We start from the raw sequence: 24,930 nt of genomic DNA on the forward strand, positions 1-24,930 counted from the left end.
TGACAGTTATCACCAAGTTACCAGATTTTCTTGCAGATTCTGAGCAGAATTTAAAAAATAGCCTATTGCACCAATCACAAAATTCTTGCCTCACACGTCTTATGGAAAATAACAAGAAAAACAACAAATATTAAGTATACTAACTACCAGGGCTTGACAAATTCTGGAAAACCCTACTTGCCAGACAAAAAAGGGACTCGCCACCCTCCTCCCCAAAAAGTGTTTTTTTTAATAGCACAAATTCCTAATAAGAATAAGAACAGTAATTACTAATAAGTTATTAATAAATATTACCCACATTATTAATAAATATCTTATAAACCTCTACCTTTTCCCTCTGCTGCCATGTCTCCACCCCTTGCTCCATCATCTCCCCTGGTGCCTGCTGCTCCCCAACTCCTCACCCTCCTCTGCTGTCCTGACCCCTGCCCTTCTCACTGCCCTCAGCCTTCCTGAGACCTGCCCCCCTCCACCAGCCCTTCTCTCCCCCCTGTGCCCACTCCTCCAGTAGCCCCACTCTGATCATGTGAGCTACCCCTCCTCATCCCCTCTCCTAACACCTCCCTCTACACACCTGCCCTGCCTCTCTCCTCTGGTGCTGGTCCCTCCCCTGCAGGTGTCTGCCCTTCTGCTTCACCCCCTGCACCCTCCTGGTGGCTCCCTCTTCCCTCACTGCCCCTGCCCCCTTTGCTCTCTTTTTTCCTGATGCCCACCCCCTCACCACCCTCTGCCCCCATTCCCTTCATAATCCTGTGCCCTCACACATGACTTGCTCCATCCCTGCCTTCTTTATGCCCAACCCTTCTTTCTAGCCTTCTCCCAGCACCTCCTCCTTCCCTGTCTAGCCCCCAGTGCCCTTAGTCTCTCCTCTCCCAGCATCACCCTGTCTCCCCTCCCACTGACACCTCCTCTCCTGCCCTTTACCTCATTGTCTGCACTTGGCCCCCTGGCATTTGTCTCCCCTGCACCCCTGTCCCTTGGTGCCTTCCCCTTTCTTCTTCTTCTTCTCCTGACCTCCTCCCCTCCCCTCAGCACAAGCTCCTTCCCCATATTTTTCCCCTCCCCTCCCCACAGTCCAGTCCAGTCCAGCCCAGCCCAGCCCCTTCCCCTCCCCCAGGGCCAGATCTAGGTTTTTTGCTGCCCCAAGCAAAACATTTTTGGCTGCCTCCCCACCCCCCTTTTTTTGGTCTTTTACACATGTTTGCATTTTGCAATTTTTTTTTCATTTTTGTCCCGGCATTTTAGCCCTATAAATAGGAAATAGCATTTTCATTTGTTTTTTTCCATAAAGGCAAAGGCGCTTCAAGTAAACTCCCCCTTTCACTAGCTGCTGGATCACACCAGCCTTTTCCCTGCCCTGTCTAGCCCCTCCCTTTGGACAAGCACCTCATCACTCCGGACCCACAGGGGAAACAGGGTGCAGGGACAGCACAGAGCCAGAGGGATGCAGGGAACAGTGGAGGGGTGGTACAGGGGTGGCGCGGGGAATGGGAAGCACAGAGCCAGAGAGGTGCAGGGGGCGGTGGAGGCACGGGGAATGGGACGCGGGGAACGGGAGAGACAGAGGGATCGGGGTCTAGGGGCAGTGCAGGGAATGGGCAGCACAGAGCTGGGGGGCAGGGATCGCAGGGGAGCAGGGTGCAAGGGTGGCGCAGAGCCAGAGAGTCACAGGGAAGAGGGAGATCAGGGGATCCGGGGTCCAGGGGAGCAGGGGTGGTGTGGGGAACAGGCGGCACAGAGACAAAGGGGCGCGGGGCGGGTGCAGCGAGCCGGGTGGTCAGCCGGGAGCGGTCTCTCACCGGTGAAGGGGTTGGGGCCATGACAGGACTGGAGCTGGCGGGGCGGGGCTTTTTGTCTATACACCGGAGCTGCACACAGGCAGCCCGGCACTGAGAATCACTGCGCTTCCCCCTTCCCGGCGGCGCTCCGCTCCTCCGCCCGGCCAGCAGATCGGATGGGGCTACACTGCCCGTAGTGTGGGCTTCAGCCAGCCAGTCACAACTGCTCACCGGGCCAGTCCGCCCCTGCACTTGCCAGCTGATAAAATCTACTCGCCACGGGCAAGCGGGCGATTGCATTTGTCGAGCCCTGCTAACTACCATATTCCTGCTATAAGCAATCACATAGAAAATTCTGCAGGCACCTTGCATTGCCAGCCTATTCAAATCTACAAAATAAAATAGAACAGCTATCATTTAGTAGGCTAAGATAGAGCAAATATCATTTAGTAGGCTACAATTCATAAAATGCCTCTCATACCTTAAAGGTGGAGGTTGTTTATGTGTTGGAAGAAAGTGTGAAAGCGTTCTGGCCTACTGAATAATGACAACTAGGGTAAGACATATATATTTATATTACTTTATATCTTGATCTCATTGTGACCATAGCATCCATTCTTAAAACTGCAGGTCTGAAACTATTTCAAGACTGTTTGATTTCAGGACCAAATTTAGCTTGGTAGAGTTATCCCAGGATTGAATTTGTGCTTAGCTCTCTACTGTGGCATGTCTATATCAAACAAGCAGGGGAAATGGTGAGAAAATAACTCCCATCTATGGTGATATCAGCAAACAACTAAAGTAAGTGTTCACCCTCTTGTGAAAAGTGAGACATTTCTCCCAGCCCTTAAAGGCCAAATACTCGGCATCAACAAAAGGCAGATTTTCCTTGTGGGAAAATAATTGTTTCTGCACATGAATACAAATAAAGTGAAAACTGGAGAATGCGTTGTACATTCCTACCTAGAGAACCATTTATTATTAGTGAGACATAAAAGCTGTGGAACCAAATTCTGACTTTGTTTTCATCCATGCAACCCTACCAAAGGAAGAACCTGACCAGTTTGGCTTATGATTTTCCAGGAGATCACACTTCATAATAAGGGTAACACAATTACTGGGTAGTGATATCACAATTACAACATAATTGTAGATGCCAACACTTTCAAAAATGTAGGTGGATGAGGCTGGGATTCACATAAACGTTTACTCACTTAAGGTCCTAAATCCTATTGGCTGCAATAATAGCTGTGTGATTTTGCTCTCAAGTCACTTAGATGCTTTTGAAATCTCACCCTGAAGGTGTCTACATTTGTATTTAGGACTGTAGTTTTGGGCTCCTATTTGTAAGAATATTGATCATTGTGGTTTTCCTTTTCCATATGCGATTATCACTAATTTATATTGGTAAAGTTAATATGGCTGACTTACTGATCATAGCTTTGGTGTTCTGCTTGATACTATTAGAATCTAGGTACATTAACTATCTTGTATTTACACTTTAATTATTTTCACCCATGCATTGATTGGAGCTGGGTAAATGATTTGGTCAAATAGTAAATTGCCAAAAAGTTCAGTTGTGGGGCAACCAAAAACTAATTGCAAGTATATATATACATAAAATCAGCTGTCTGATATCTGGATGAGATCTTTTGCCTGGGGAGTTGTTCTGTTTCCCCATGCTTTTCATTCCTACTTCTGAAAATATGAATATCAGTCAGAATCCTGATTACAGAAAAAGGCATTTAGCCAAACTCTATTGTTATAATGTGTAGTTGCCTCAGATTTACAGTTCATTTATAATTTCTGGATTTCCTGGAACTATCACTAAATATAGCAATACTTCTGTGTAGATTGTCAGACCCAAACTGGCAGGCTGACACACTCTAATGGAGGACAGGTATACAGGGATTTGGGTAAATAGCTTTCTCTTCCCTGAATAAACTCCCAGAGACTGCCACCATGAAATGAAGGCAGGCAACACCTGGGGCTAGTTAAAGACTTGCTAGAAAGAGCAAGGTAATCAAACACCTGCAGCCAATTAAAGCCTATGGGGGCTTCTTTAAAAGGCTTCCCCAGGTAAGTGGGGGTGGGGAGAGATGAAGAGTGATGGAGGAAGTGTGGTACAAAAAAGTTGTAGGGGTGTGAGCTGAGGATCATCTAGCACAGGGGTGGGCAATAATTTTGGAAGGATGGCCACTTCACAAATTTCAGAAGTGGCCACAATTTGACCTGGAAGGGACAGAGCCTCAGGTGGAAAGGGTAAGGTTGAGAACTACTGTTCTGGGAGCTTTGCTTGGTCAGGGGTCCCTGCCCCCTGACTTCTGCCCATTGGAAGGGACCTGGAACAGATGGGAAGGAACTGGGGGCAAGTCCTCCTCCCAGAGTTGTCTGGGGTGGAGGCTTAGAATTCACATAACATGGCTGACAGCTCTTGGCCCTGCTGCCAACCTGTTTCCTGGCAGCTGCCCAGCAGGCACAAGCCCTTTGAATAGAAGCAGTTGACAGGGCTTGCACCTCCCAGGTGACAGGCCAGTGGGACTGAGAGCTGTGAGCCCTTTCAGTTGCTTCTGTTTAAAGGGCTTGTGGCTGCCAGGCAATGCAGACACCCAGCAAGTGGGAGCCCTTTAAATAGAAGTGGTTGAAAGGGCTCATGCGTCTCTGGCTCCCAGACAATGTTCTAGGGCAGGGATCAGCAACCTTTCAGAGATGAAGTGCTGAGATTTGACTAATTTGCTTCTATGTACAGGTCCAAATGCTGGGGATATTTTAAAGTTAATAACAGTCCTACTTACAGCAGCTTCATTAATCAATAAATTAAGATGCAGATCTTACCTTTTAGGACAGGGGTTGGCAACCTTTCAGAAGTGGTGTACAGAGATTTAATTTATTCACAGATCTGTTGCTGGGGGAAGAAGGGGGAGGGGAGACAAGGCCAGGCTGGGTACAGACCTTATTTTCTGAACCAGCTGCAGCTAGTGAAAATGGTTTGATTTAAATTATTAAACAGATTAAGTGTCTTAACTTTCTCATGTTAATTTATCAAACTTCATTTTAAATAAAGTGTTATGTATTTTAAATTAAAATATTATGTACAGCGCAACAGGTTTCAATGTTTTCTTTATTTGTGGCAGGGGTGGCAAACCATTTTTGGGTCGTGAGTCACTGACCCACAGAAAAATCAGTTGGGGACCACACAAGTGAGAAGCAAAAAAAATCCTCCAAAAACCCCCCAACCCTCACTGATGTGGTCCCAGCTGAGATGCCTCACTCCTCTGGTGCCACAGCCTCATGGTGTGAGGGGAAAAGAAGTGGGGGGATGATGACTGAGGTGTAGGGCTTCCCATAGACCAGATTTACTTTTCTTGGGTTCTGGAATTAGTGAATTTTATGGACCTCCTTGGGCTCTGGGGTAGAGACAAAAGTGAGGGGTACAATGTGCAAGACAGGGCTGCCAGCAAGTAGAATAGGGATGGGGTGCAGGATCTTGGAGGGAGGAGGGTGCAGAAGCAGGCTAGGAGTGGGGTGTCTGGCCAGGCGGAGAGAGCAGGAACAAGGGAGGGTGTCGGAGCAAGCTGGGGATGCCAGGTCTCGTGGGGGGAGAGAAGTAAGGGGAGTGGGGTGGGGAGGGGTTGGGCATGAGCGGGGACCTTACCTGGCTTTGTGCCCCCTTGCAGCAATGGCTGCAGACACACTGTCCTGGCTGCCCCAGAGGGAGGCCCCACTGCCACAGCCATGTGGTCTGGGGCCAGCCACAGAGGCTGGCGGTGCCGGTGCCACAACCACGCAGCCTCAGACTGCATGGCCATGGCAGTGGTGCCTCCAGTCCCTGCTGAGATACCACTGAGGAGCCTCAGTGCCAGTGCTATGTCCTCCCACCGCAGCCTAACCTGCTTCAGGGAGGAGGGAGTGCTCTCCAGCAGCTGCACGGGGGAGGAGGGGCGGGGTTGAGCTCCTTCCCCCGGGGTGATGAAAATCCACACAAATGGCACACGTGCCATAAGTTGCCAACCCCTATGCTAGGGGGCAGGGCTGGAACTGCCTCACGGGCCGGATCTAGCCTGCTGAGAGGCTTTTGCCCACCCCTGATCTAGCAGGTACCAGAGGGAAGGTGCTTGGGTGGAGGAATCATTTGGGGGAAGCGGCCAAGGGAAAAAGTTGCCAGATTGGAAGCAAAACAACCCTGTATGTTGCTGCTATCTTAGGGTCTCTGAGCTGGAACCCAGAGTACTGGGTGGACCTTGGTTCCCCCCAAACCTCACCCATGCCAACACAGAGACTGCCCTGAGAAGGGAGGCAAGGACTATATGGTTCAAAAACCATGAACAAGACTGTGGTAAGTATCACTCAGTAAGCTGTGGTCTCTGACTCTTGTAAAGAGAATCTGTGTGGAGGGCCACAGCAAGTCTCGGAGGCTAATACTATCCACCAGAAGCTTGAGACCCACGGAGCATCACCAGAGTTTTGCCATAGTTGACATACACATTTCTACTCTGCCATCCCGGATCTACCACATCATGGCAATGGGCAAGCAAGTAAATTTGAGTCAGGATTGCTACGTTTTCAAAACAGATTTGTACATTTACTTTTATGGACACAGAAAAATATTGAATAAAATTTTCACAAGGGACTAAGGATCCCAGAATCTATTGAAAGTCAATAGAACCTGAGGAGTGAACAATGTTACCAGCTATGATTAAAGCACCCATCTCACCTACAGTAAAGAAGTCCCATACCTACAGTTTGTACTAGCCTGTTTGCCAGTGTATATACCTCAACATGAGCATTGTTGAGACACCACTGTCTGGTTAATGGAATAAAGCCAGATTACTGTGGTAGTGCAACACTTCCATTAGAGTTATCTCTATTGCATTCTTTCTACCATTAATTCCCAATATAACCTCCCCTTATAGCTCACCACCTAACAGGCAACCATGGATTTGCAATGTATAATTTATGAACAACATTCTGTTAGACACATTAGGATAGATTCACCCTATTATATGGTTTTTATTACTCTATACATTATAGGTAAGGTGCAGAATATAAAAACACATAAGTGTGACTGTGAGGCTATAACTTACTGATTTTAATTATTTACTTACATACTTATTTTTCATTCTGTTAAGACAATTACTTAAGATTAATTTACAGTTAATTTCACATTTTTATCCTAGTGTCCAGAGGGAGCTAGAATTCCTTGAGAGAAAGTAATTAAGTAATAAAAGGTAGAAAAAAATACTTCTAATAGTTCATTTTCATGTGACACAATAATACAATAAGCTTGAACACTTCCATACCAACTATGTAATGTATTCTGCAAAAGCATTAATGCAACTGACAAGATTACATTTATAATGGGATTAAAATAATCTTTAGCATTGTGAGGTCAATGCTGTGTTAGCATCAGGACCAAGAGGAGGTATGAATTCAGTTATTACTGGCTAACATTTTGCAAAGTTAATAATGGGTCATTAAGTAGAAGCTAATATTTCTAAAATACTCATTATAGGCACTTTGGGTAACATTTCAAAAGCACATAAGTGACTTATGTGCCTAGGTCTCACTGACTTTTAATAACAATTATTTGTCTAGATATCTGTGTATGTTTGAAAATATTTTGCCTGGGGAGTTGTTCTGTTCCCCCACAGAATAACACCTAATCCAGATATTAGCCAGAAATGAGAAGGGGTATCCCGTCACAGGATTAAATAAAGGATCTGTTTGGATTGAAAGATGGGTAGGAGAAAGATGAGGAGTATAATGCAATGCTGGTGTTGGGAGTTCTTGACAAAATTCAGCAAATTCACAGATAGTGACATAGTTCCCATTGCCTATAATGGATTTGGTTCTTGGAGTAAAGTCTTATGATTGCACAGTGTAGATGAAGTCATCTCTGTTCTTCATAAACAGAAAATGACTGACATGAGTAAATAATTTTCTTCAACTCAGTACCTATCATTAGCAAACAAATGATTCCAGCTTATGCTCTATGCAGCAAAATTGAAACTCAATACTTCAACACCAGTAAATTCCAGTTTCAAACTAAAGTGGTCCAGCTGTAGACCAACAACTTATATCCAGAAATACGTTTCTGCATGTTTTCATATCAGACAGCTATAGCAAAATGGACAGTGGGATTTTCAGAAGCTGTCAGGATTGGCCTAACTCTGATGATCCCACTGTTGTTAGTAAATTTTGATGTTGAATTTAGTGGGAGCAGTGTTGGGCTAATAGTGCTCCCTTTCAAAAATCCTAACAGTGTTGTGCAAACAAAAAAATTCTGGTTCTTTTGTGACATTGTAATCAAGAGCAATTAGCCTATCTTTCCTGTACTCTTAATGACCCCTGCTGCTGCCTAAACAGTGACAAGGAGGAAGTTGAGGGAAAGAGAGTGGGACTTGGGGGCATGAGGTTTGTGGACAGGGAGAAAACTAGGAATGTACGAGGAGGATAAGATAGATAAGCTGGGCCTGGGAGCTACAAGAATAGACTGGCTGGGTAAGGACTGGCACAGTTGGTGGGCAAGGAACATATTTAAAACAAACAAAAGGAAGTACTTTTTCACACAATGCAGGGTCAACCTGTGGACTTTGTTGCCAGGGGAAGTTGTGAAGGCCAAAATTATGAGAGTGCTCAAAAAAGAACTAGGTACTTTCATGAAGGGTAGGACCATCAATGGTTATTAGCCAAGATGGTCAGGAATGGAACCTCATTCTCTCTCCTTAGCCTCTGATTGCCAGAAGCTGGGCATGGATGGCATGGAATGGATTGCCTAGGGCAGATCTATACTAAGGAGTTAAATTGACCTAAGTTACGCAATTCCGGCTACATGAATAACATTGCTGTAGTCAATATAGCTTAGGCTGAATTATTGTGGTGCCTACACTGGACTGGGCTGATGGGAGAAACCCTCCCATCGACTTATCTTATGTGTCTTGTTCCAGTGGAGTACCGGAGTCAACAGGAGAGCAATCTGTTGGTGATTTAGTGGGTCTTCATTAGACCCACTAAATCAGCTCCCAGTGGATTAATTGGAATAGTGTCAATCTCCCAGTAGTGGAGACAAGCCCTCGGTGACTGCCTGTCCTGTTTGTTCCTGTTAAAGCACCTTTGAAGCTTTGGTTACTGCTTGAGGGCAGACCACTGGTTTAGATGAATCGTTTATTTGACCAGTATGACCATTTTTATGTACTTTTAAGAAGTGAGTTCCATGCACAGCCTAATTCTACTCTCATAAAAATCAAGCAGAATACAGCCCTTCATTTGACTGTCACAGGCATTCAACATTTAAGAAATGGACTGTAACCTTGTACTTAAAAAATGTATAATGTAACTTAAGGGTTTTTATAAGAATTAGTTCTACTTTTTATACCATTCTGAATATGAAAAGTTCTATGTGAACCCTAAGAGCTCTAAAGAGTTACCTACTGGATTACTATTCATCTTCTTCTGAAGTTCTTTGGTGAAAAGCTATGCCTTTTCCCTGCCAGGTCCTTTAGGAGGAAGTTAGCTAGATTACCCTACTGTCTAGTTCAGCTATTTCAGAGGCAGCCAAGGCTCAAACCTCCTGTTATAAAACATCTCCATGGGAATAAGTGGCCTTTCTACCCTTCATATCTTACAGCAAATGAGACCAAGAAAAAACTACAGTTGCTCTTCTGTTTTTCAACATCAGAGAAAATCATGCATGATTATTCACATCACCATCCTTCTTGTACAGATGAGAGCAATTTCATCAATGATTCTAAAAGAATTAGTGATGCTCAGGGCCTCTGTGTCACTTCATTATTGTTCACTCTCCCACATTTGCCAGGTGATCTCAGTCACTGTGGCTAGACATCATGGCCTTCACTGATGGTTCCAGCTGTTCAATGGCAGACAAGGTTGAATATTAAAAGACTATTAGCAGTTCCTACATATAGATTATTGCCAGAGTCCTGCCGGTTACCAGAGATATCCCACAACTAAAAACAATTTAAAGAGTTCTGACAGGTGAAACAAAAAACAAATAAAAAAGATGAGAATCTTACAAAAGTTTGGGAGGCAGGAAAAAAAAATGGAGGATAGATAAAGTATAATGGCATCAAGTAAATGTCGAGAAACCATGTAAAGCTAGATTCTCAGCTTATACGTATCCAGGTAGCTCCATTGATATTAACATAGCAATGCTCATTTACAGTAACAGAGGCAGAGGCAGTATTATGATGACAGTATATTATTAATTATTATTATTATTCATGATACTACTACTTCTGCTTATATTGGTAATGGTGTAGTATAAAATCTCTCTACATGCTAAAATTCGATTACATAATACAAAGGTCTTCTTCAAAGTTGTCATCCATGATTCCATGGTCTACCACGTGGGCTTGTTTCTGATATTATTTTTATCAGTGCACGTGAGATGAGAATCAGGCCCCAATTGTAGGACCAAATGCTTGACTGGAATATAAATTGCCCCTTTTGTAATCAAACATATACTGTGCCAACTGCTCGGATTTTTATTAGTAACACCCACGAACAGAAACTTCATGCAAATGAGTGCTATTACAACTAGGTGTGAAGAAGTAATTGTTAGATCGTAAAGAGTAAACACATAAACATGTGGATCAAAATGCCTGATCCATTAGCCTTGCCTCAGAATACACTACAGTATTGCTCCTTTCTTCCAGTTTTCCCTCCTGAGTAGAACCTCTATGGGTTTTTAGGACCATGTACTGAGTTGGAAAACTTCGACCCCAGAGCTGTGTCTGGGTTTTCTAGTGGGTGTTTATACCAGAATTTTACCCACATTATCAATTAAGTATTTATGTTATACATTTACATCTGAACATGTGTGGGGTTGAGTGCCTAATGTAAGGGGCTGACTGACCTTAGCACTCAATGAGGGCACTCAGTACTTCTCAGGAGGTACATATCACCTAGCAAAATCAGGCTAGTATTTGTTGGCAGAAAATATTTCCAATAATCATCCAAAATGTTGCTTTGTGCTAATTTGGCTTTGCAGTGCATTTCTAGTGCAATTGAAAGGAACATTAAAAAGGGTAATGAGCAAAACTGAAGCCAATCATTGTACAGTCATAATTGCACATCCCAAAGATTTATTTTCTTTTACATTTATGGCAATCACTCTTCATAGGCTTGGCTGCATGCACATCTGTCAAATCTTCCTTGCCTTGTAAAGCTTTAGATTTATTACTTTACTGAAAAAATGTTATTTTGATTTGAGATTTAAGTATGACACTATATCAGACAAGCTTGATATATGTTTAAATGTTTAACTACTCTTTTGGTAGCGTTCAGACTAACTGTCTAGGGAAAAAGCCTTTTAGAACTATTTTCTGTCACATTCTATTATACCATCATCTGGGAGAAGAAGCAATCATTTCAGTCGGCTTACTCAAAAAGTAAGGTACTACACAATGTGAGTGCAGGAGGCAGAAACGAAGGCATGTGTGTTAGAGGTCCCACTTATGAGATTGATGGAGTGCTAAGAAAATCAGGGGTTTAAGAAAGGAGAAAATGCCATCAGACAGTTTTAAATTAATTTTAAATTGAAAATATAGAAAAGTGATAATAAATTATTCCTTTTGACATCTCAGTTCACTATGACTTTTTGATAATGACAATTAAGTAAACATCAGAGCTGGCTGAAATATTTTGCTTCAAAAACTTTTTTTTCAAAACCAAAAGTCTTTGCCAAGCTGGTTTGGCCTTTTCAAAAACTTTGGTTTTGATCACTTACAATGGAAGCTATACATGAAAAAGCTGAGAGGCTGGTTTTCTCTTCTTTTGTTTTTCCATCTTCACATGTGTTCTCTCCAAATAAGGGGAGTTATTTAAAGTAACTCCCTAGCGTAGACCAGAGCTAAGTGACTTTGCCCAAGGTCATTGAGGAAGCCTGTTGCAGAGCATGAAATTGAATACAGGGCTCTCAAGTGCTCTGCTAATTCTCTGTTACTGGACCATCCCTCTGCTTTCTCAAATAATGATTCCTTTATCACTCTGCTCCAATTGTCCCCAGAAGAGGAGTGATTTGGTACTGGCCTTTACTGCAGTAGGTTCCTACCACATCACCTTACCAAGCCACTTCTCCACCAACTCCAGATCCACTTGTTTGGAGTGAGAGGGGTGATTTAGGAGGTGTGCATTTATTTTGGGCTAAGAAGGAAGTAGAGAACAGGTCTTACTTCTCCTTTACTTGCCTACATGATAAAATCTGATTTGTCATTTTATATGTGTTCACTTTTTTTTATTGTATCCCTTTGGTATATATGGTCATGCCAATTTTCTTCCACAATTTGCTCTGAGGAAGTGGGTCTGGCCCACAAAAGCTCATCACCTAATAAACCATCTTGTTAATCTTTAAAGTGCTGCATAGTCCTGTCTTTTGTTTCAGCAAGACCAGACTAACACGGCTACATCTCTATTACTAGAGCCAGAGGGAATGTAACTACTTAGATGAATGTGACTGTCATTGAGTATCCCAAATATATTATTGACAGTATCTTAAGCATTTTCACCTACCTTTGCTCTACTGCTAATTGCTGTGCTTTGAAAATGGGTTCAAAGAAGAGTTTATACATTTTCCATACAATGTTGAATTCCTTCTCTTGTTCCCCTTGCCCCTACTCAGAACTATATAGTAGAGTCCTGTCAAGAAAAGCCCAGTAATCATAGCATCTTTACTAACACTTACTGGATGTGAGGTAGACAAAAGCGTCTCATTCAGTCAAGGAGAAGGAAAAAAGAGTATCCTGATGCCCCAAGATTTATATGTATTCACCATGGTACAAAATGGCTGATGAATCAACTCTTGAAAAATGCTTCACTTCCAATAATGAATCGGTAGTAGTATAAACTCTCATGGCTATGGCATTCAAGGAAACGACTGAATCCAGACTTAGTTTTTCACAAATAAACTTAAAGAACAACAAATGGTCAGGTAGCACTTTATAGTCTAATAAAACTTGTATATGGTATCATGAGCTTTTGTGGGCACAGCCCACTTCTTCAGATGACAGGAGTTTTCTTGTTACTACATTTGATCAACCGTAGTACAATATATACTTTAAAGCTTTCACACAATGTCTGTTTTTTGTATCTCCTTTGCTCTTAAAGAAGATTTTTAATAGCAGCCCTAGGAACACAGTCACTGTCCTTAATTCATTTTTGGAAAGACTGTTAACTTCACAATAAATGAGTTAGTAGTATGGATTAATTCAATATAAATTAAGCCGTGTGATTCTTGCAATGATATAGGTCTTTAAATATTAACCTAACAGATACCACTAAAAGATCTTGTAGAGGGAATGTGGATTATCTTTAAGTATTTTGTATACTATTTAGTCTCTTAAACCAGGTCACTGAGGAGGCCAGTGACCATACTAGACCAGGCAGGTTGGCTTAGTGTATGCAACTCCAGCTAGGCAGTTGACATCCACAAAGTAGGAGGCCAACGGGAGCACACACCACCATCGATTTCCTTTACTCCTCAGAAGGAGGAGTAATGGACGCCGGCAGGGGCTGTCCTCAGAGTTGATTTAGGGGTCTACATTAGACCTGCTAATTTGAACGCTAGAAGATTGACCTTAGGAGCATCAAACTTCTTGTAAGTATAGATGTGCCCAGAATAGTTTTCTTCTGTATTTGCCTTCACAAATGCTTACATATTGTATTACCTGTCTTTAGGGTGCAGAGTCCCCAATCCCTTGCTTCTCAGCTCACGAAGTGTCATTCTGAGCTCACAAAAGCTTCTCTGTTTTGGGGAAATGCCCCACTAACAAAGAGAAGGGCTGCATGGTATTTCTTCAATGCTAAGATCCAGGCCCGGCTAAAGAGTGTGTGGGGCTCAAGGCAGCACACGCAGCTCCCGGTCAGATAGGCGAGGCCAGGAGCTGAGCAGCGCAGGGCTCTGAATGCACTGAGCCACAGGACCCTGAATGCGCTGGGCCCAAGGTGACTGCCTCGCTTGCCTTGCCCAAAGGTTGGGCCTGCTAAGATCCTGCTATTGTTCACCAAGACATTGAAATCTCCTGGGCATTCAGTTATGCTGCTGCCACAAGGCCACTATCTTCCTTCAGCCTATCATGTCCTAACAGCATCTCCAGCTATTATCTGTGACTTCTACTAACAAAAGAAGGGGATAATCTCAGAGTACATCTACACTCCAGAGTTTTTCTGGAAAAACGGCCATTTTTCTGGAAAAATTACACTTTCGTCCACACTGCAATTGCATTCTTTCAACAGAGTCCAGACTTAGTTTTTATCCAACAGAGTCGAAAGAACGCAGGAATTTTTCTGACAGTGGTAAACTTTCTACGAGGAAGAAGCCTTTTTACAAAGAAGCTCTTTCAAAAAAAGCGTGTGTGGATGGGGAAGAGGGTCGTTTTTTTTCTAAACAAGAGGCCTCCAGGAAAAAGCACAGGTTTTTGGTGGCCACTCCATCCATAGTAATCACAGTTTAAATGTGAGATAGCATCCATTCAATGTGGACACTATCTTTTGAAAAAGCAGAGCACTTTTTCTATGCACTTTTGCAGTGTGTACACTCTCTTTCGAAAGATGATTTCCGGAAGCTCTCTTCCAGAAAAGCTTCTTCCGAATGAATCCTCAGAAGTAGCCTCAGATACAATATGATGGGTGGGGATAAAAAACTGATTCTAGATAGGAAGACAGGCATGGAGGCAGCTTTCCAGAGTTCCACCATAATGTGGTTTGGCAAATACCATGAGGCATTTGCTTAAATGCTGAAAGAAACACAGCTGCCTCCTCTCCCACCTATAGGGTAATGGGTCCCGCTGCACATTTTTGAGGCCTGTAAAGAATCAGTTATCTTTAAAGAGGAAATTTCATGTGGGGAGAAATGCCCATTCATCACCTGGAGCCCTGCATATGTCTTGCAGGACTGAATCAAACTTACCCATTTAAGCATTATAGAACTGCTCAATTAAAAAAATATAATCATAGGGAAACACACTAAAATCAAAGTTGCAACTGAGTTATTAAATTGTGTAAGCTTTATTACTGATTATTACAACACCATAATACATCACTGTCACGTACATCCCTTCACATATTAGCATACAGTGTTTCAGAGTACTGCAATAGTAAATTCTTTGCAAGGTCAAACAAGCTCAGAATGGCTGTACCAACTGTTATTGAGAAAATAATTATAATTTATAGTTACATTTTTTATCAAGATTAAATATTGCATGTGAAATAGTCATTAACAATTGTGTTATGGCATATTCTCTGAAATTCTAATAGGTTTTACTATAAGAAAATTCCAAAGTAATTTGCTGGTGAAGTAATTGTGCAAAGAATATTCTAACTTTTACAATATTACAGCACATTACATTAGGCTGATTTTTAGAACAAAACATTTTCCACACACATTGGGTACGTCTAGACTGGCAAGATTTTGCGCAAAAGCATCTGCTTTTATGCAAAAACTTGCCAGCTGTCTACACTTGCCGCTTGATTTTGCGCAAGAGCACTGACGTTCTACTGTCCGAAATCAGTGCTTCTTGCGCAAATGCTTTGATGCTCCCATTCAGGAAAAAGCCCTCTTCCGGAAATGATTTTGCGCAAGAGGGCCAGTGTAGACAGGCAACTAAGATGTTTTGAGGAAAAGCAGGCTAAATGGAAAAAAGCCCTAGTGGCCACTTGGAGACTACCAGACTTCCTGGTAACCCGAGCCCTCTTAAAGCAGACGCAGGCTGCTAAGGTCACGAGGCAGGAGCCCTTCTCTGCCACGTGTCCCCTGCCATCCTCAACAGCCACTCCAGAGCATGATGGCAGCTCCAGGTGGGGGATCAGGCACCCGCACCCTCAGCACAAGAGGCCCCCAGGGCCAGAAAAAGACGGGCCCCATCCTGGTCGTTGGGGGAGCTGGAAGCCCTCATGGATCTGTAGCAGGAGAAAGCCCTCCATGACACCCGCTCCCAGCACCAGAACGCAGACATTTTTGCCCGCATGGCCCAGGCACTTGCCCAGCAGGGCCATCCAGCCTGGACGCTGGAGCAAGTCCAGGCTAAAGTTAAGGAACTGCGCCTGGGCTACGTCCGGGCCAGCGAGGGTCAGGGGGCAGGAGCCAACACCTGCCCCCACTACCGACAGCCCCATGCCATCTTGGGCCAGCCAGCACCGCAAGCACCGGACGTCCCCATCGACAGCAGCATGCTGTCTCCTTCCCCCGTCACCAGAACCATCAAGGCGGGGGAAGGAGACACCAGCAGCGGGTCGGAGGATGAGGCCAGCACTGCCACCCTGCAGGCCTCCTCTGGCAGCCCCAATGTCTTCCGTGCATCCTCGGAGGCTGGGGAAGGATCCACTGTTGAGTGTTGCACTTTGCACTCACAAGGGCGGGGGGAGGGGAGCCCGGAATGGGGAGGGGGAGAGCACATAACATAGGCCATGTGAGCTGCACGCTGTGTAGCATTAGGCAGAAAGCAGCACGTGCAACCACGTGCAGCCTGGTGACTGAGCGGCATGTGGCCGTGGCAGGCAGCTCCAGGGCACGCCTGGGACCATGCTGCTCACACACATCTCGCGGGACCAGGGGGGAAAGGTGGATGCGGTTGGAACCAGCCAAGGCCCCAGGGACTCAGGCCAGAGCTCGCACCTCCGCAAGGGTGCAGCACGGAGAACGGCAACACTGTCCCATGCTTGGCTGTGAGGCACAGCCAGCTGCTCCTGGGAAAACCGCAGCGTCACAGCCCTGTGAGCATGGCCCCCACTGAGCCCCTCACCTGCTCCCGGGGCCTTGGCTGGCCCCCCGAGGGGAGTCCCCACTGCGGCCACACATGTCCCTAGGCTACCGTGTGTGAGGGCTAGCGGAAGGCGGAGGGGGGAAGCACTCGGGCCGGCCCTAAGGCCACCTGAGTTTTGCTGCAAAGATGGTACATTCCCCAGTCACTCTCTTGGTTTCGACCAGGAGACATCCCATGTGTTGGGGATCTGAGAGCCCAGAGCACGTCTGCCAGATGTGCTCCCAGGCACTGTGTGGGGATGCATCTCACTCCCTGTCAAACACCAGTGACTAGCCCAAAGCCTCACAGCCTCAACCGGCAGTGAGTTCCACAGGTTAACACAACACAAGCACCTTTCCCACCCTCCACAGGGGCAGGACACAGACCAGGGGTTCCATTACATGGAGGAGGACCCTACTCCAGGGGCGGTCCTGTATGCAAACATACAGCACGGGGGGGAGGGGTGTCACCGAGTGGGCCCAAGCCACACTGCTGTGGTGTCACCTGGGCTCAGGTGTGGAGGGCATGGGGTGTGGGGACAGTGGCCGGGCTGCCTGACTGACCCATTCTTTCTTCTCTTCCCTGCAGCGGAACCAAGCACAAGCCGGGGACCCTCTTGTCCTGCAGCAGTGGCAGCAGCTGCAGCAGCAACATCCCCAACCGCCCAACCACTGAGGTGGCGGCTCTGCTACCGGGACCAGCTCCTTCAGCGCCACGTGCAGGCCATCGAGCGCCTTGAGGCAGCCATCACGCGGTGGGTGTAGGCGGACCTGCAGTGGCACCAGGAGGCCTGGGGCTCCTTCCAGGCCCAGTGCATCCACATAGCGGATTCCATTGCAACCCTCACCGCCCACATTGGCCATGCCATCCATTATGGCATGGCCTTGCCCCATTCACCCGCCATCCCTCCCCTAGCACTGCCCCTGCCCCCTCCTGCAATGGCCCCTCCTGCTCTGCCCCTGCCCCTGTCCCTGTCCCTCTTGCTCCTGCCCCTGCCCCTGTCCCTCTTGCTCCTGCCTCTCCTGCCTACCTCCCCATGCAGCCTGCCCCGATGCGGCCTGCCCCCCATGTGCAGGTCCGCCCCCACAGGAGCGGTCGCAGGGGTCAACCCTCCCAGGAGTAGCTCCTCCCCCTCCCAGTTCAAGGTCTCCTCCCCCTCCCATACTAGATCTCCTCTCTCCCCATTGTAAATAAAACAAAGACAAGGTTTTGTGTTCAAGAAAAATTGTGTTTGGTGTTTATTGGGAGGTAAGGGAAGGGGAGGAAAGGAGAGGGAGAAGAGTAGGGGATGGAAGGGAGTTGTAAAGGGAGACCGAGGCGACCCTACTATGGGGCCTGAGAGAACATGTCCGTCAGGGACTCCCAGATATGCACCCCATCCTGGTGTGCCTGGCAGATGGCAGCAGTGCAGGGCTGTTCATAGGCCTGGCCCTTGGCTGCCATCCATGCCAGGAGGAAGGCCTCCCCACTCCGCTCCACAACATTGTGGAGCACGCGGCCACTACCTCCGTGACATTCTGCTCACCCATCTCAAGACGGGTGAGCAAACACCAGAAGCGGGCTTTCAAGCGGCCAAAGGCGCATTCCACTTGATTGTGGACCCGGCTGAGGCGGTCATTGAACTGGGCCCAGTTCTGGTCCGGTCGCCCCGTGTAGGGCTGCATTAGCCAGGGCAGCAGGGGGAAGGCCGCATCCTCGATGACACAGATGGGCATAGGCACATCCCCAACAGTAAACTCCCACCGGGGGAAGTAGGTGCCCGCCTCCAGCCTGCGAAACAGGCCGGAGTTGCGTAGTATGCGGGAGTCGTGTGCCCTGCTGGACCAGCCCGCATAAACGTCCAGGAAGCAGCCACGGTGGTCCACGAGGGCCTGGAGTATGATCGAGCAGTACCCCTTCCTGTTCATAAAATGGGCCGCTCGATGCTCTGGGGCCCGGATGGGGATGTGGGTTGCATCCAGGGCTCCTCCGCAGTTGGAGAACCTGAGGGCAGCGAAGCCGGCCAGAGTAGCATCCACGTCATGTGGCTGGATGACTCTCAGGAGCAGGACATCGTTGATGGCGTGGACGACCTGCAGAAGGGTGCAAAGAAACACAGGGGAACACATCACCTAAGGCAGGGTGAGTGTGCCCTCCTTTGCTCCCCCCCCGTGATGCCCTCTGTGCTCATGCACGCACACACACACACCAGGGCCCCCTCGCCCCACGGTCCCCGTCCCCCCCACCAGCAGACCTGTGCAAGGGAGGGATGGCCCAACCCCCTAGGTGACCCAGCCTGGAATCTTGGCTGCCCCTGGGCATGGAGTGCAGCACCCTCCCCCCACCCCACTCCCCCTGGGACTTACCTCCATCACGATGACACCGATGGTGGATCTGCCTACCCCGAACTGGCGTGCCACCGATCGGTAGCTGTCCGGGGTGGCCAGCTTCCAGACTGTGATGGCGACCCTCTGGTTGATGGGGATGGGTGCCCGCAGCCGGGTGGTGGTTCTCTGGAGCGCAGGGGAGAGCCAGGCACACAGCTCCAGGAACGTCTGCTTTCGCGTGCGAAAGTTCCGCAGCCATTGCTGGTTGTCCCATTGCCCAAGGACCAGCCAGTCCCACCAGTCCGTACTGTGTCCAGTCTCCACAGTGGCCTCTTCACGGTGGGGTGGTGAGGGAGTCCAAAGCAATCTGCGCCTCCAGGTCCTGGACGAGGAGCGCAGCAGCCTGGAGCATCAGCTGCAGGCACTGCAAAATGGCCGGAAGGGGCCAGAGCAGGCACATGGCCACCTCTGGCTCCATGGCAGAAAAAACAAGGGAGATGAAAAAAAACAGGAAAAGGCACTAGGTGGCAAAAGGCAGTGGTGTCCAAAAAGGCAGAGGGCAACCACCAAAACTGCTACGACTGTCAGTCCCTGCAAGAGGTCCTATAGCATGCAGCAGGAGAGAAATGGCTGTCCGGGGAGATCCCTTTAAGCACGTGTCTCAAAGGAGCACCAGACCCCGCCCCCCGGAAAGGGCTGGCGCCCTTTTGCCCTCTTCAAAGTGGTTCTGGGCTTCTGCTTTTGCGCAAAAGCGCATCGTTATAAAGATAACTCCGGGACCAATCTAGACGCGCTTTTGCGGAAATACTTTTAATGGAAAAACTTTTCTGTTAAAAGTATTTCTGCAAAATCATGCCAGTCTAGACACAGCCATTAACTATCATATATTTTATAACAATTCATAAATGGAAGTTGTAGAAAATAATTTCCACTATTTATGAATTTTGCTTAAAAGGTGGCTTTATTTTCGACTCCCTTCAGGCTCTGTGGTATAGAAAAAACAGTGAAACCAATAAAATGGAATTTTAACTCTATATTATCCTTGGACTTCAATAAAGTTTTGAGGGTGAAGTTCCCCTGATCGACATTTTAGTAAAATCTGGTAGTTGTTTAACAATATATTCCCTTAGAATTAAGGCTAGACTCTATGGTGTACCTCCTGAGAGGCACTGTGAAAATGGTGCAGCCTGGGGAACTTTATGCTGCACCAAAAGAAGTCATCCTTGAGGCTGCTGTAATTTACAGCACTTTCTCTAGGGCTGCCAATCCCCATAGCACTTAGCCTTCTGGTTTTGCCTCCTCTCACTTCCTGCTTACATGTCCACTGCCAGGTTGTGTGACTGGAAAATAATACAAACTTTGGCCATGTCTTCACTCCAGGGAAGGTTGACACTGCCACGATGGATCTTCCAGAGTTCGATTTAGCAGGTCTAGTGAAGACCTGCTAAATCAATTCAGAGGGTGCTCTCGTTGGCAGCCAGTACTCCTAATTCTTTGAGGAGTAAGGGAAGCCAACAGGAGTATTTGCTCCAATTGGCCTCCCACTATATGGATGGCGGGAAAACTCGAATTAGGGTGTGTTGACTCCAGCTATGTAATTAACATAGCTGGAGCTATGTTCCTTAATTTGACCTTCCCCTATAGTGTAGACCTGGCCTTAGAAGAGTCCCATTCTACTCTTCCCACTACCTCTTGAGGCTCCATTATGGCCCTGTTATGCCGCTCTCAATACCATGTACGAGACCAGAGAGGTAGCCAGGATTCTGGAATTCCAGATTTACACTGGCCTAATTGAGAATAAAATGTGGTCCAATATATGGCCATATATGGGTTTCTAAGTATTTTTGTGTCTACTATATATCTTATTCTGGGTATCAGTCCAAAACAGGCTTCCACTTTTTCTTTTTCTTTTTAATACACATCATCTAGACTCACAATAACAAATGTAGTTAGCATGATGTAAATTTGTCAACTCCTGCAAGGCTGTTTTCCTGATTTCCATCTTGTGAAATATTAAATATAGTATTTATTATTATTAATAATTATTATTATCATCATTTAATATTTTTATTAAAATAGCCAGTGAGACTGCAGCTGGGCTGCCTTCATGAGCAGTATGTTTAAACACATACTGGGCCTGCAAGAGGGAGTGAGAAGGACTCTATAGGCTGATGATTAAGGCAGTCAGCTGGGAAGTAGGGGTATGTCTACACTAGCCTCCTAGGGCTTCATTTGCAACTTCGAATGCCTACATTAGCCTCCTAGTTCGAATGCCTACATTAGCCTCCCTAGGAGACATAGACCCAAATCTTCTCCCTGCCTGATTTGGAAGAGGGATTTGAACATGAATCTCTTACCTCTCAGATGACACCTTGATCATCAGCTTTTGGATCCATTCTCATACCATCTTTGGGCCAGTGAACAGTATTTGTACAAAATTGAGCAGCTTCACCAAGAGAAAGTACGACTTACATCTGAATAGCTGATAAACTGCTCACATGGAAGGGGGTATTCCTCCAGAGGGGGGAATTAAAAAAAAGTTAATCCTAATAGCCATTCACAAAATATATATCCTTGCAGCAGAATAAGTTTGATACATATACAGTGAAACCTCCCAAGGAACTAACAAAAATCAGTTGCTTAATGTGGACATTTTTCAAATACGGAGGGAAAGAATATTACAAAGCACAATAGGAAACATTAAAGTGACCATTCTTACGGGTGTATTCTCATGAAGATTTGACTGTAGTAAGTGTTGCATTATTTTATGTATACTAAATTTTCCTTTCCTGCTGCATTCTTGTCCACATGATTTTCCGCAAGAGTTAAATAAAATGAAGAATAGTTCTAACTTAAATTAATAGCTTATATTAACTTATACTTCACTGAATTATTAAATGATAAATGTTATTACAGAAAAGAAATGGAAAATATTAGCAATGTATCCGCCACAGAGGAAAAAAGACATTACCCATGGATGGATCAGTGTAGTTCATTAATTGGACTATGGATCCAACTTTCTTCAGAGTTCTGAAAACTCACGTGGTCCCTGCCCTTGAGTGCTTGATTTTTGCCTTTGGATCTCTGCTGAGTAAGCTGACAAAGATGGAAAAAACATATATTGTTAGACCGTGAAGCTCCCCGTTAGCTATAAAGCTGAGAAGGCAGAAAAGTATATTTACATTATTCTGGTTACTGTCAGCAATAACTAGGGCTCAGTAATTGGACTCTACAGCAACAAGTTTCAAACAATACTCTACAGCAGAAAGAATTTGAATGCCTTTCTGAATTCAACCAGTGGAGTTCTGCTATGATGAATGTAGGCTGAAATGAGGTAGGAGAATGGTAGTAAAGTCAAAGAAAACTCTGGGTAGCCTGGAGAAAGGGAGGGATAAATGTGATAGTAAAATTTTCCTTATACAAGAATCATTTACACAAGATGAAGCTATCACTGTAAGTGAGAGGGGTCCAAAATGAAAGGGGCTTACAAGTTTTTGATTGTTTATTAAAATAGCTAACTACAGGAGTTGGAGTGTTCAAATAAGAAGATAGTTGGGGTGATCCAACGTAAAGCTGAAAATCTGACCTAATTATTATTTAATTGTTTGTCATTCCCTTTGGATTGAACAGTTTCAGCTTTCTGGAATGCACAAATATATAATATCTGCATTCCACTTAATGGCTGGTCTCAATCAATAGCTTTGATGTAAAGATTTCAGTTATGATTTATTACATCTATCTAACAATCCTTTCTTAGAGGGAAGCAGCATTATTGTCTGGCAGTCACAGAAAACTAATATAACAATAATGATTTCAGAGAGAAAGTAATGATGTAAGCCTCTAGTCAAATTTGCAAGCAAGTTGAGGTTCCAAATAACTTGAGAGTGATTGATTTTGAGGAAGCCCAGCCTTCAGTAACTCACAGCATAACACTGAAACAGTAATTTCAGGGAGCATAAAGATTGATTTGAAAGAAAATGGCTCTCAGTCACAAAGTTCTCTTGCATTATGGCTAAGGAGACTGTAAAAGATTATTTTCCTACAGATGCACAAAGAAGAATGCTCTAAATTTACACAGCAAGGAAATCAGATAGTCAGGTCAAGTACCAGTTTGCTTTCATGTGCCAAAGTCTCAAACCTGTGAAGTGCTGAGCACTCGCAGGCTGGCAATTTTTAAAGGAGCCTCATGGTGTTAGGCACCCAATGCCCAGTGAAAATTGAGAGCCAAGCAGCTAATTCGTTTAGGCTGCTTTGAAAATTCCATTCACAACTCTCATTGACTTCTTTTGAATTTGAGGAGTTTGGGCACATTGCATGCTCACAGTCCAAATCCTCTTGACTAATTAATGGGAATTAAGAATTGTAAAACACTCTGGAAGGTTTTATATAAGTAGAGAACTAGGTACCATGGTTACAGATGAAATGAGTTTAAAATCTTGTATAACGGAGCTAGTCAAACTTTTCATTAAAACATTGATGGCTGCTGACTTAGCAAAACTCTCCTTGTTTCCTGCATTATTTTGTATCCTCTATTTTAACACTGTATTCATTATTTTAACTGTTACTCCACTTGAGGGGAAATAAAATCAACCTTTGAAGAGACACAAGAATGTTTAAAGGATTAGAAAATTTACCTTATAGTAATGGATACAAGGATCTTAATCTATTTATTTTAACAGAGCTCTAAATAATGGGCTTTCAGATAAAGGCATAACATGATCCAATCACTGGAAGTGGAAGCACAAATTCAGCCTGGAAATAAAACACAAGTTTTTAACAGTGAATTCTCCATCATTAGCAATTTTTAAATCAGGATTGCTGGGATTTTCCCTAAAACATTTGCTCTACTTCAAAAGGGACTTAATTTAGAAAATCCCGATGGCATGGGGTAAGCAGAGATCAGAATAGATGATCACAGTCATCCTTTCTGGCCCCAAAATCTATGTAAGTCTCTCATCACATGCAAAACTCATTTCAACTTTTTCATTGCCCATCACTTCACTTTTGCAGGCTCTGTGTTATCATCCTTCAATGACTTTCCAAAAACTTGTCCTGGCGAGTTCACTGCCATCAGAGGTCATCAAGACAAAGTATAGCAGACTTTGCTAAGACATGCAATAATTTTATTAGACTTTATGACCATGCAAACACACACAGAAAAACAAGGGCATAATGTTATCCTCTCTGGGGAAATGGAGGGAATCTCTGTACCATCCAGAGGCACAAAGAGCAATGTAATATTCCAATTCCCCCAAAGCATCTGGGATTAGCCACAGCTGAAGGAAGGAGAACAGCTCACATTCAACGTCTTATAGTACCATTTCCTATGTTCCTATGAACTGGCCAGGTGAATCTTTGTCATAGGAGGAAGTGGGTCTCATGTAGAGCAGGGTAAATTACCAGCACATTATTCTAGTTGCACCTCTCTGCCTCGCAGAGTAATTAGTCCTGGTATCCGCAGCAGAGATTAAGCTTTGTGCTCACACAGCTAAGTTGTGCAGCAGGTAGACACCTTATGAAAGTGGAGCTATCTAGGATGGCAATTAAGGTCGTTTATGTTCTGCAGAATAACTATCAAATTTTACAGGAGAAAAGGGAGTCACTATTCTCCTTATCATTGTAGCCCCTGATTAAATGGAAGATCTGAATTATTTCTTTGTTCAAGTTAGAACATCTATCAACCTGCCAAGGCCCAAATACGGGGCACAATGTATGACAAAGACCCATAATAAAGGAATTAGCAGAGTATACAGGAAACCCTCATAATTTGCAGACTCGCTATTCACAGTCCCATGTATCTGTGAGTATCTTACAGCCTTGGGGGGAAGGAAGCAGATGGGGAGCCCTGGGAAATTCACCTCACAGTGAGTTCCCCTTGTCTTCCAGCTCCCACAGTGAATTCTCTGCATCTGCTGGGAGATGTGGTGAGTTCCTCATGTCTGCTGGTAACCTTGGTCACTTCAGGAGCTGCAGGCAGCTTACCATGGTGGCCTGGAGCCATGACTCCCAGTATCTGAGAATTTCACTATTTGTGGTTTTGCCTGAAACATATTCACCATGAATGGCAAGGGTTTTCTGTATTCTTATTAA

This window comes from Pelodiscus sinensis, chromosome 3, assembly GCF_049634645.1.
Source record: "Pelodiscus sinensis isolate JC-2024 chromosome 3, ASM4963464v1, whole genome shotgun sequence".
NCBI lineage: Eukaryota > Metazoa > Chordata > Testudines > Trionychidae > Pelodiscus > Pelodiscus sinensis.